Below are 8,873 nucleotides of genomic sequence, written 5' to 3' on the forward strand. Positions count from 1 at the left end.
CTTTCGTGTAGTCGATCAACAAGCACTTGCTGTCTATCACATTGTAGCATAGAGGGCAAAGGGATGTTTGTGTTTCTGTCTTGAAGAATTCTGGGGTCCCGTGGGAGAGAAGGCCTAAGTCCCTATGGTGGTTGGAAAGAAAATGGCCCCCAAAGGGAGTGGCGCTATGAGGGGTGTGGCCTTGTTGGAGGAAGTGTCAATGTGGGGGTGGGCTTTGAGGTCCCTCTTGTTCAAGCTTGCCCCAGTGTGACTGTGAGTCAAGTTCCCAAGACGTAGGACTCTCAGCTATTCCGCCAGCACCCCGTCTGCCGGCAGCCGCCATATTCCCCATCATGATGATAATGGACTGAACCTCTGAGACTATAAGCAAGCCACCCCTATTAAATGTTATCTTTATAAGAATCACTGTGGTCATGATGTCTCTTCACAGCAACGAAAGCCCCAACTGAGACAGTCCCCTTGGTTACGGCTCAGAGTGTCAGAAAACAGACGAAGGTAAACCCAGCAAGGTGACATTTTCTCAGGGCTATGATTAACTGGTTTGGCTCCATCTGGGAAGACACGCTTGACTCCTAGAGGTCCGCCCTTCTCATTACTTTTTCCTATAGCTGGCTCCTTCGTGCTGAACTTTATGATGATATCAGGACCGTCTGTGGAGATTTGTCGGGCTTACATCAGAATTAAAGAGCCCTGTAGATCTGCATCCATACCAGAACCGATAAATGATTGGCACCCTGGTCCTGCTCATAGGGAGGCGGTACTGCTTCCTGGCTGGCGTGACTGGGGCAGAGCCCAGGAGTCCTTTGCTTCCTCTGCAATGTCCGGCTTGTATTGTTGACTCTGACCCACCCATCCTTCTGCTAGCGCAACCCCAAAAAAACCCTCCCTTGTCCACAGGCCTCTCTGTCCAGTGAGCATCCCTTCTGAGACTCTGCACATAGCTGCAACCCCTTCCTTGAGCTGAGGGCTCCGCTTGCTTCCTCAACTCTTTCTTCAGTCAGCGATCCTGGCAGATTGGTTGTGGCTGTGGTGGAGACAGAAGCGATGCCTCCCCTGGGGATCCCGTCTGCAAATGTTCCTCCACACACAGTGGGACAGGACAGCCGAGCAGTTTCTGGGCACCCTGGGGAGCTCTGAGTCCCTTCATAGTGAGTGTTGCAGGGCCTCTGGAGGCTGGGCAAAGAGGGAAACCGTACCCAGAGAAAATCGGAAAAAGTCAGACTTGAGGTCCAGGGCAATGATGCATAATAAATGGATAAAGGAAATTCAGCATGGGGCGAGGCTGTAAATATTGGGGACGGGATTGCCTGCAAGGGCAGAAAACCTGAAGATCTGCCGAGTCTTCAATACAGCAGATTTCTCCCTCATCCAAACTTAAGGATGTGGGCTGTTGTGGAGCTTTTTGAGCAGAAGAAACCCAAGTTCCCTTTGTACCGGAGCTACCAGCCTCAGTCGGAGAGCTTCTAGCTCATGACTCACCACACCACACCCCGCAGACAAGAAGGAGAAAAATGCTGAAGTTCTGTGAGGAAGGCTCTCACCGGTTTCACGTGGCTCTTCTGCTTGTGTCTCTCGGGGCTAGAAGTCAGTCACAGCTCGGCGTGGCTCGGAGTGGAAGCTGGAAACCAGCCATTCACGCTCCAGTGTAGACGGCCCTCTCGCTTCTGAGCATAAGCTAAGGGAATGATCCAAGGTTAAGATCCCAGAGATGGAACACCTTCAGGGCGATGAAGCCGTGGCTTTACGACAGATAACAAACAGCTGGAAGACTGCATGCCTGGCGGCCCCCGGCACACTGAAGTCAAGGGACAGTGAGGCTCATCTGTGGGGTCAATATAAACAACCAAGAAGGGGGACACTCAAGGGTTGACCAGAAGGTCAGGATGACAGGAAGACTCCAAGGTGGCCAAAGCTGTAGACCTGTAAGCCGCAATTTAACCACAGACTTGGGTTTCTTCTATAATTATTTCAACTGTAGGAATCAGAAAAATGGACATGGTGTCCAGTACTTAGGAGGCTGACGGTTGAATTTGTAAAGGTTTGTCCATGAGGACATTTTCAGAAACAGTCGATAATGGGGGCTCTGGCTGAATCCGCGCTTTAATCCACTGATGGGTTCAAATTTTGAATCCATTGAAACTTTGGAAGTTGGCGGAAGTGTGGAAGAGGAGGTGTGGTTAAAGGGCAGAGTAGGTCACTGGGGGCATGTCACTACTGCCTTGTCCGGGTTCCTGCCTATATTGCCTCCCCATTACTGCCCCTTTCTGCTCCTGTCTGCCATGAAGTGAACAGCATCCTTTATACATTCCACCGCCACAATATTCTATCTCACTGTGGAGGCAGAATCAAGAGAACAAGAGAAGCAAGGGCTGTGGATGGAAATCGCTGAAACCATGAGCCAAAAATATCATTTCTCTAAGTTCTGCCAGATGTTTTATCATAGTGACAAGAAAAGCAATTAGTACAATACGGATCCAGCCAACAGTCGTTAAATGTGCACTGCCGATAGAGATACAAGCAGCGCTTTGTGTGTTCGCTGGCTAATGGTTACTCTATTTTCAAAGCTTCTTCAAATGGCTCACTGCTTTCTAACAGGCATAGCACGAATAATACAAACCCAGACAGAGATATTGAGGTTCAAGCTGAAAGATCAGAGAAGCAAAGTAACCAACCACTAGAGAGCTTTTACCTCTACGAAATCTTCAGACAGATAAGAGAGCGAGTTGCTGTCTCATCTCGCCTTATATTCCTCTCTAGTGCTGGTGTTAAAGGCGTGTACCACCACTGCCCAGCCCCTGTGTCTAACAAGTGTGGCTTCTGGGATTAAAGGTGTGTTGCCTGTATGACTGAGTAGTGTGGCTAGGCTTGCACTCTGATCTTCGGACAAGCTTTATTTCTTAAAACACAAATGAAATAATCACTATAAACTGGTGAGAGGAGACCAGGGCGCTGAGCAATAAGCAAGGAAAATGAGGCGTTTATATTCAGAAGGGCTGTGGGAAGAAACGGGAAACAACATTGTGAAGGAAACGGAAGTCCTGCAGAAATACCCCAGGGACCCATAATCCAAGAGTCCATTCCTTGGTGGTGGTTTGGTTCTACTTCATAATAAAGAGAAAGTACAGGAAATCTAAAGAATGTAGCTATTTAGTTAAAATTGGGTCGATGAAATTAGAGGTACCAGTTAATCCCCACACCACTGTCTTCTGTCACTTTGGGAAAGTCTTATGTTTCAGCTGTGACACATCTCTCAGAACCAGTTCCATCTTGACCTCTTTGCAGGGTCATCCTGAGGCTGCTGCCTGGATGCTCGAGATTTCACTTCTCTTCAGCTCTGCAAGCTAAACTACAAACGTCTCTGCAAGTGTCCGCTGTGTTATTTATTTGGACAGCAGGGTCAGTACTGAACCTGTGCACACACAAACTCTCCTATTTTTATCCGACAGCCCTGACGGTCCCACACTTAACTGATGGAAAACTGTAGAATTTTCAATCTCAGGGCACCTTTTTATCCTGGGTACCCCAATTTTGTTCTGGAAAAAATGTGAACTTGTTCTGCCGTGAGAGGCAAGGACGTAGGCAAAAGCAGGAGACAGGCCCCAAACGCATTTGAAAGCACTTCCCAGGGGAAAGAATGTCACATTGGAAAACCATCCTTGTTTTCTCAGAGAAAGAGGAAGCTATGAGCTCTGTAAATTTACAGTTAAAACCGGCGTTGCAAAGCCAGCAGTTCCTTATCCTCCGGTTGCGGTTTTTACTAAGTCCGAGGCAGGAACGAATAGAATCTGAGATCATTCAAAATTTAAAGACTGAAAGCCGCAATCAAAATGTCACTGGATTGGCGGAATGAATTAATAATTCAGCTCATGAAAAGTTAACATTTAGAGAGGCTCCAACTTGAAGATTCCGGGAGGCGGTAACTGCCTGGAATGAGACAGCTCCCACTATCCTTTTAGAATACAGTAGCCGGAGAATCTGTGTGTGACCCTCACAGGTGCCTGCCTCTTTTTGGCAGGTGTACGTTCAGACAGTAGCCACAGAGTGTCTCAGCGTCTGTTACAGTAGGGGGTACAGGAACACTGCTCAGTTCCGTTAGTCCATCTCTTCCTGCGCTCCTCCTAAGAAGGGGTGTTACACAGGGATGAGAAGTGGGGGCTTGGGATGTTAGATGATCCAACCATCCAGCTCTTGAGAAGCAAGCAAGACCCATGAGTACGTCATACAGCTGCGACACTAAGAATGGGAATGGGAGGGGGCTGGAGAAATGGCTCAGTGGTTAAGAGCATTGCCTGCTCTTCCAAAGGTCCTGAGTTCAATTCCCGGCAACCACATGGTGGCTCACAACCATCTGTAAAGAGGTCTGGTGCCCTCTTCTGGCTGCAGACATGCACACAAGCCAGGCCGTGGTGGCGCACGCCTTTAATCCCAGCACTCGTAAGGCAGAGGCAGGCAGATCTCTGTGAGCTCGAGGCCAGCCTGGTCTACAAGAGCTAGTTCCAGGACAGGCTCCAAAACCACAGAGAAACTCTGTCTCGAAAAACAAAAAAAAAAGAATGGGAACGGGGAGGTACAGTTGCCTAAGCTTGTGTTTGTAGGGAGAACGGGGTCTGGTAGAAAATGTAGCTAACGGTGACAGTTAATTACCATAGCTTGATTGAATTAAGATGTCCCTGGGAGATTAGTAATACCTCTGGTGTGTCCATGAAGATGTTGCCAGAGACAGCTTTACTGTGGAAGCGCTGACTTAATCAGGAGATGAATACCTGACGGATTCATAATAATATGATGACTTCATTGAAAAGTGCACAGAGTAGAAGACCCAGCCGAGTAGGAGCTAGTAGTTACCTGGGGATGTATTCTTGGGGCTGGATCTCACAGGACCAATCCTATATATCCCGTTTCTGCTTCCTATTGGCCAAGAAGATAACTGTTCTGCCACGCCTTCTCCCATACATCTGAAACTATGTGCCAAAGTGAGTCGTTCCTCCCTGAAGTTGCTTCTGCCAGGAATTCGCAGAAACGGTCGTCAAATGTAACTGATACACTCGCTTGCATCCTAATGAGACCTTCAAGGTCAGAAAACCCCAGCAGCAAGCAGGAATTTGGGGCTCAGAGCCAGCATCCCCTGAAGATCTTCTCCCATTATCACTGACTAGAAGGGAAGCATCCTATCTGCCTGCGTGTGCTTACTTTTATTATCCACCCAGACTGATCTGTTCCTCTCGGGGTATTAGCCCCAGCTCTGCCTCCCAGGGCGAGCCTTCATGGCTGCCCCAGACAGACTTGGTGCCTGACTATCTGAGCAAGCCTGCCGTGATCACTCCTCCTCAGAGTCAGTCCATGCTCAGGCAGTGGAGAACAAAGGCCGTAGTTTATGGTCTTCTGGTCTTCTCCCTGGTCACAGAGCTGCCAAGCAGGGCATTCATCAGGTGTGTGTTAAAATAAATGCGGTGTGTAATCTGATTTGCTCAGCAAGAGGACATGGCTTCTGCCCTAACAACAAATGCCTAGTATCCAGCGGCTGGAGAGCAGCTCACTGGCTAAGAGAGAATACTGGTTTTACAGAGGACTGGAGATGGGTTCCCAGCACCCCTCAGGAGGCTCACAGCTGTAACTCCATCCCAGCACCCCCATCAGGAGGCTCACAGCTGTAACTCCAGGTTCAGGGGAATCTCATACTCTCTTCTGACCACTTCAATCCTAAAGAACGTGATACGTTTTTTTTTTTTTGACCCATCTGAAGGGTAAGGCCATGAGACAATGAAGTTCCAGAATGATGAGCCCCTCCAGTGTGGAAGAAGGGACTCGTTTAAGGGTCAGCAGAGGTAGAGGAAGACTTGGCTGTCCCTCAAAAAATATGAAAAGAAGAAGACAGCTATGATTTTTAAAGACTTTGTACGCATAGCCAAAGTACAATGATTTGGACTGGAAGCTTCCAGCATGAGAGGAGGGAGGGGATCCTCCCAAACATGCTAGCCTTTCTCTGTGGGAGCCTCCTGAGAAGACTGTCACCGTCAGGAGACCTTATGAGATGACAGGTTAAGACAGGAAGAGTGGCAGGAACACCTGTACGTCTTTGTCTCACCACAGGCCAGACACAGAGTAACCTAGAAAGAGGCCTCTCCATTGTGGGCCTGCCTTGATGAATCTCCATAGAGAACGCATTAATGGGAGTGCCCCCAGAGAGTGAAGCTACGTGCTAGAGGCGATAAAATTCCCACAGTACCCAGAGGGTTCCTAGCTAAACCTGTTTTCCCTAGGCCTCTGTTACTGTGATAAGACCATAACCAAACGTGCAGTGACGGTCCACCATGCAGGGAAGTCAGGGCAGGGACCCAAGGCAGGAGCTGAGCAGAGGCCTTGGAAGAGCTCTGTTTACTAACTTACTCCTCATGTTTCGCTCATCCTGCTTCCTATGGCATCCAGGACCGGGTACCTGTCTAGAGGTGGCACCATCCATAGTGGGCTGAACCACAAAATAACACGAAGGCACCTCTAAAACATGCTGAGTGAAAGAAAGAAAATCAGACCAAACACAAGCGTGGTCTGCTGTCTGCCACAATTCACTGCGATTCTAGAATCTGAAATGGGTATATGAAAAAGGGAAGTTAGCTGTCAAAGACAAGAAAATTGTTCTATAACAATGCAGATCAGATCAGTGGTGCATGGGGGGGGGGGTGGATGGAATTAACTGAGAAAAGGTGTAAGGGAATTCACCGAAAAATAAGAATCTGTACTTTGATAGAGGTTTGAACCATGTGGATATAGGCAGATATAAAAACAAACACAACCTTAAGGATTTGAGCATTTTGTTTTTAAAATTTTCCTCAAAGAAAATAAATAAGTGGCCCCCAATGATTAAATGTGGCCAGGTATGAAGTTGTACCAGGATTCAGGAGAGGGAGGCAGGGAAACTGGTCCCTATGGGTCCCTCTCTGAGTTCTCTGGCCCATTCTTATGTCTTTCTTGCCAGCCAATTTCAATTCTCTGCCGCTCTTCTGTTGCTGTTGTTTTGCTTTTGTTGTTGCTGCTCTGAGATATGATCTCCTGTAGCCCAGGCTGGCCTTGGATTCATGAGCCTCCTGCTTCTGTCTCCCAGTGCTAGGATTACGGGTGATGGATGACATCATGCTCGGCTTCTCCATCCCTCTTGGAGAAGAGGATCTAAGAGTCCCAGCGATGCTGGACCACGAATAAAGCAGACCAGCCCACATCTTCCATGCCCCTTACCTTTTTCTCGTTGCTGAGGCTAGCCACATGGAGACCCTGAGAAAAAGAGAAGTTCATGGCCACTTCAGGCAAAGGTGTTTTTAGAGTTTGCCTAAAGGAGCCAGGAATGGAAAGAAAGGACTATAACCTTCTAAAGAATTCAGTAGCAGTTGGCAAGTCTTCAAGTTCTAATGCCGGGGATGATAAATTATTCAAATGAAATAATCTTGGCCCCTACTCCCTGTAGCACCAGGAGAATCGATTCTACCATTACTAACCCGCAGAGGCCTTCTGTGTGAGACGCTAATGTGAGGTGGAGATATTTAGGCACTGAGAGTTCCTTTGATTCTTTCTTTATCTTTTTCTTCCTTTCATGGCTTCCTTCTGGGATGGCTTGCTTTTCCAGGCAGGTCTGACAGCATCATGAAGATCCGTTATCCACACCTGCTGTCTGAGTTGCCTGGAGCGTTATTACCAAGGACTGACTCAGAAGTCTTGTCCATACACAAGACCATCATTCTCTGGCCTTTGGGCTGGTGTTGTTCAGAGCTTTGATGTGCATAAGAATCGCCCAGGCCTTTTTTTTTTTTTTTTTTTTTTTGGTTTTTCGAGACAGGGTTTCTCTGTGGCTTTGGAGCCTGTCCTGGAACTCGCTCTGTAGACCAGGCTGGTCTCGAACTCACAGAGATCCACCTGCCTCTGCCTCCCGAGTGCTGGGATTAAAGGCGTGCGCCACCAACGCCCGGCCTAGGACTTTTTTTTTTTTTTTATAGTCCAGGTCTTTTATTTCTTTTTGTACATCAGGCCATGAATTCGTAGGGAATGGGCTCCAGCAGCTCAGGCTCCTTCCCGTTAGTCCTCACGAAGTGTGCTTCTCTGGGTGGAGCAGGCTGGCGCTTCAGCTGAACCCAGGTGCCCTTCTCTTTGGCTTCCTTTTTCTTCTGGTCGTTCTCCTTCACCCGCTTCAGGAAGCTGTCTCTGCTCTTCGAGTGCTTGATGTGTTCAATCCGCACATTAATTCTCTTGGCAAGAATCTCGCCCTTAACTTGCTTGTTTACAATGATGCCCACAGCATGCTGGGTGACATTGTAGACTCTTCCGGTTTTGCCATGGTAACATTTATGGGGCATTCCTTTTTGAACAGTGCCCATTCCCTTGATGTCTACAATATCGCCCTTCTTGTAGATTCGCATGTACGTGGCCAAAGGAACAACTCCATGTTTCCTAAAGGGCCTAGAGAACATATAGCGAGTGCCCCTCCTCTTTCCCTTTCTGTTTGTCATTTTGGCGAGTTACTGATGGCTACCGCGGCCGAAAACGACTTTTTTTTTTTTTTATGCAGGATATGACTCCACAAAAGCTGATACACTGGGTTCTCCTCCTCTCTGATTAGTTCCCAGGTGATGACAAGGGTCTTCTCTGGGTCACTCTTCAGGTACCAGGAGACAGCTGTGAAAACCAACCTCTTCCCCTCAATAAAAATAAAAACAAAACTAGCTGGGCTTGGAGGTGCATTCCTGTGATCCCAACACTCAGGAGGTAGAAGCAATAGTTTGAAGCCAGTTGGAGATCCGTGGGAAACCTATCTGAAAGCAAACAGCAGACTCCCCCAAGAAGGTGAGGCTCTCACCTCTTCAATGTCCCTCAGCTGCTTCCTAGTAAAG

At 48.1% G+C, this 8,873-nt stretch overlaps 1 pseudogene; it reads right to left on the minus strand.

Annotated features, from left to right (window-relative positions):
• Positions 1–7,963: 7,963 nt before the first annotated feature.
• LOC142839702 (large ribosomal subunit protein eL21 pseudogene) lies at positions 7,964–8,503 on the minus strand (annotated as a pseudogene).
• Between the last annotated feature and the right edge of the window lie 370 nt (positions 8,504–8,873).

Source organism: Microtus pennsylvanicus, chromosome 22, assembly GCF_037038515.1.
Source record: "Microtus pennsylvanicus isolate mMicPen1 chromosome 22, mMicPen1.hap1, whole genome shotgun sequence".
NCBI lineage: Eukaryota > Metazoa > Chordata > Mammalia > Rodentia > Cricetidae > Microtus > Microtus pennsylvanicus.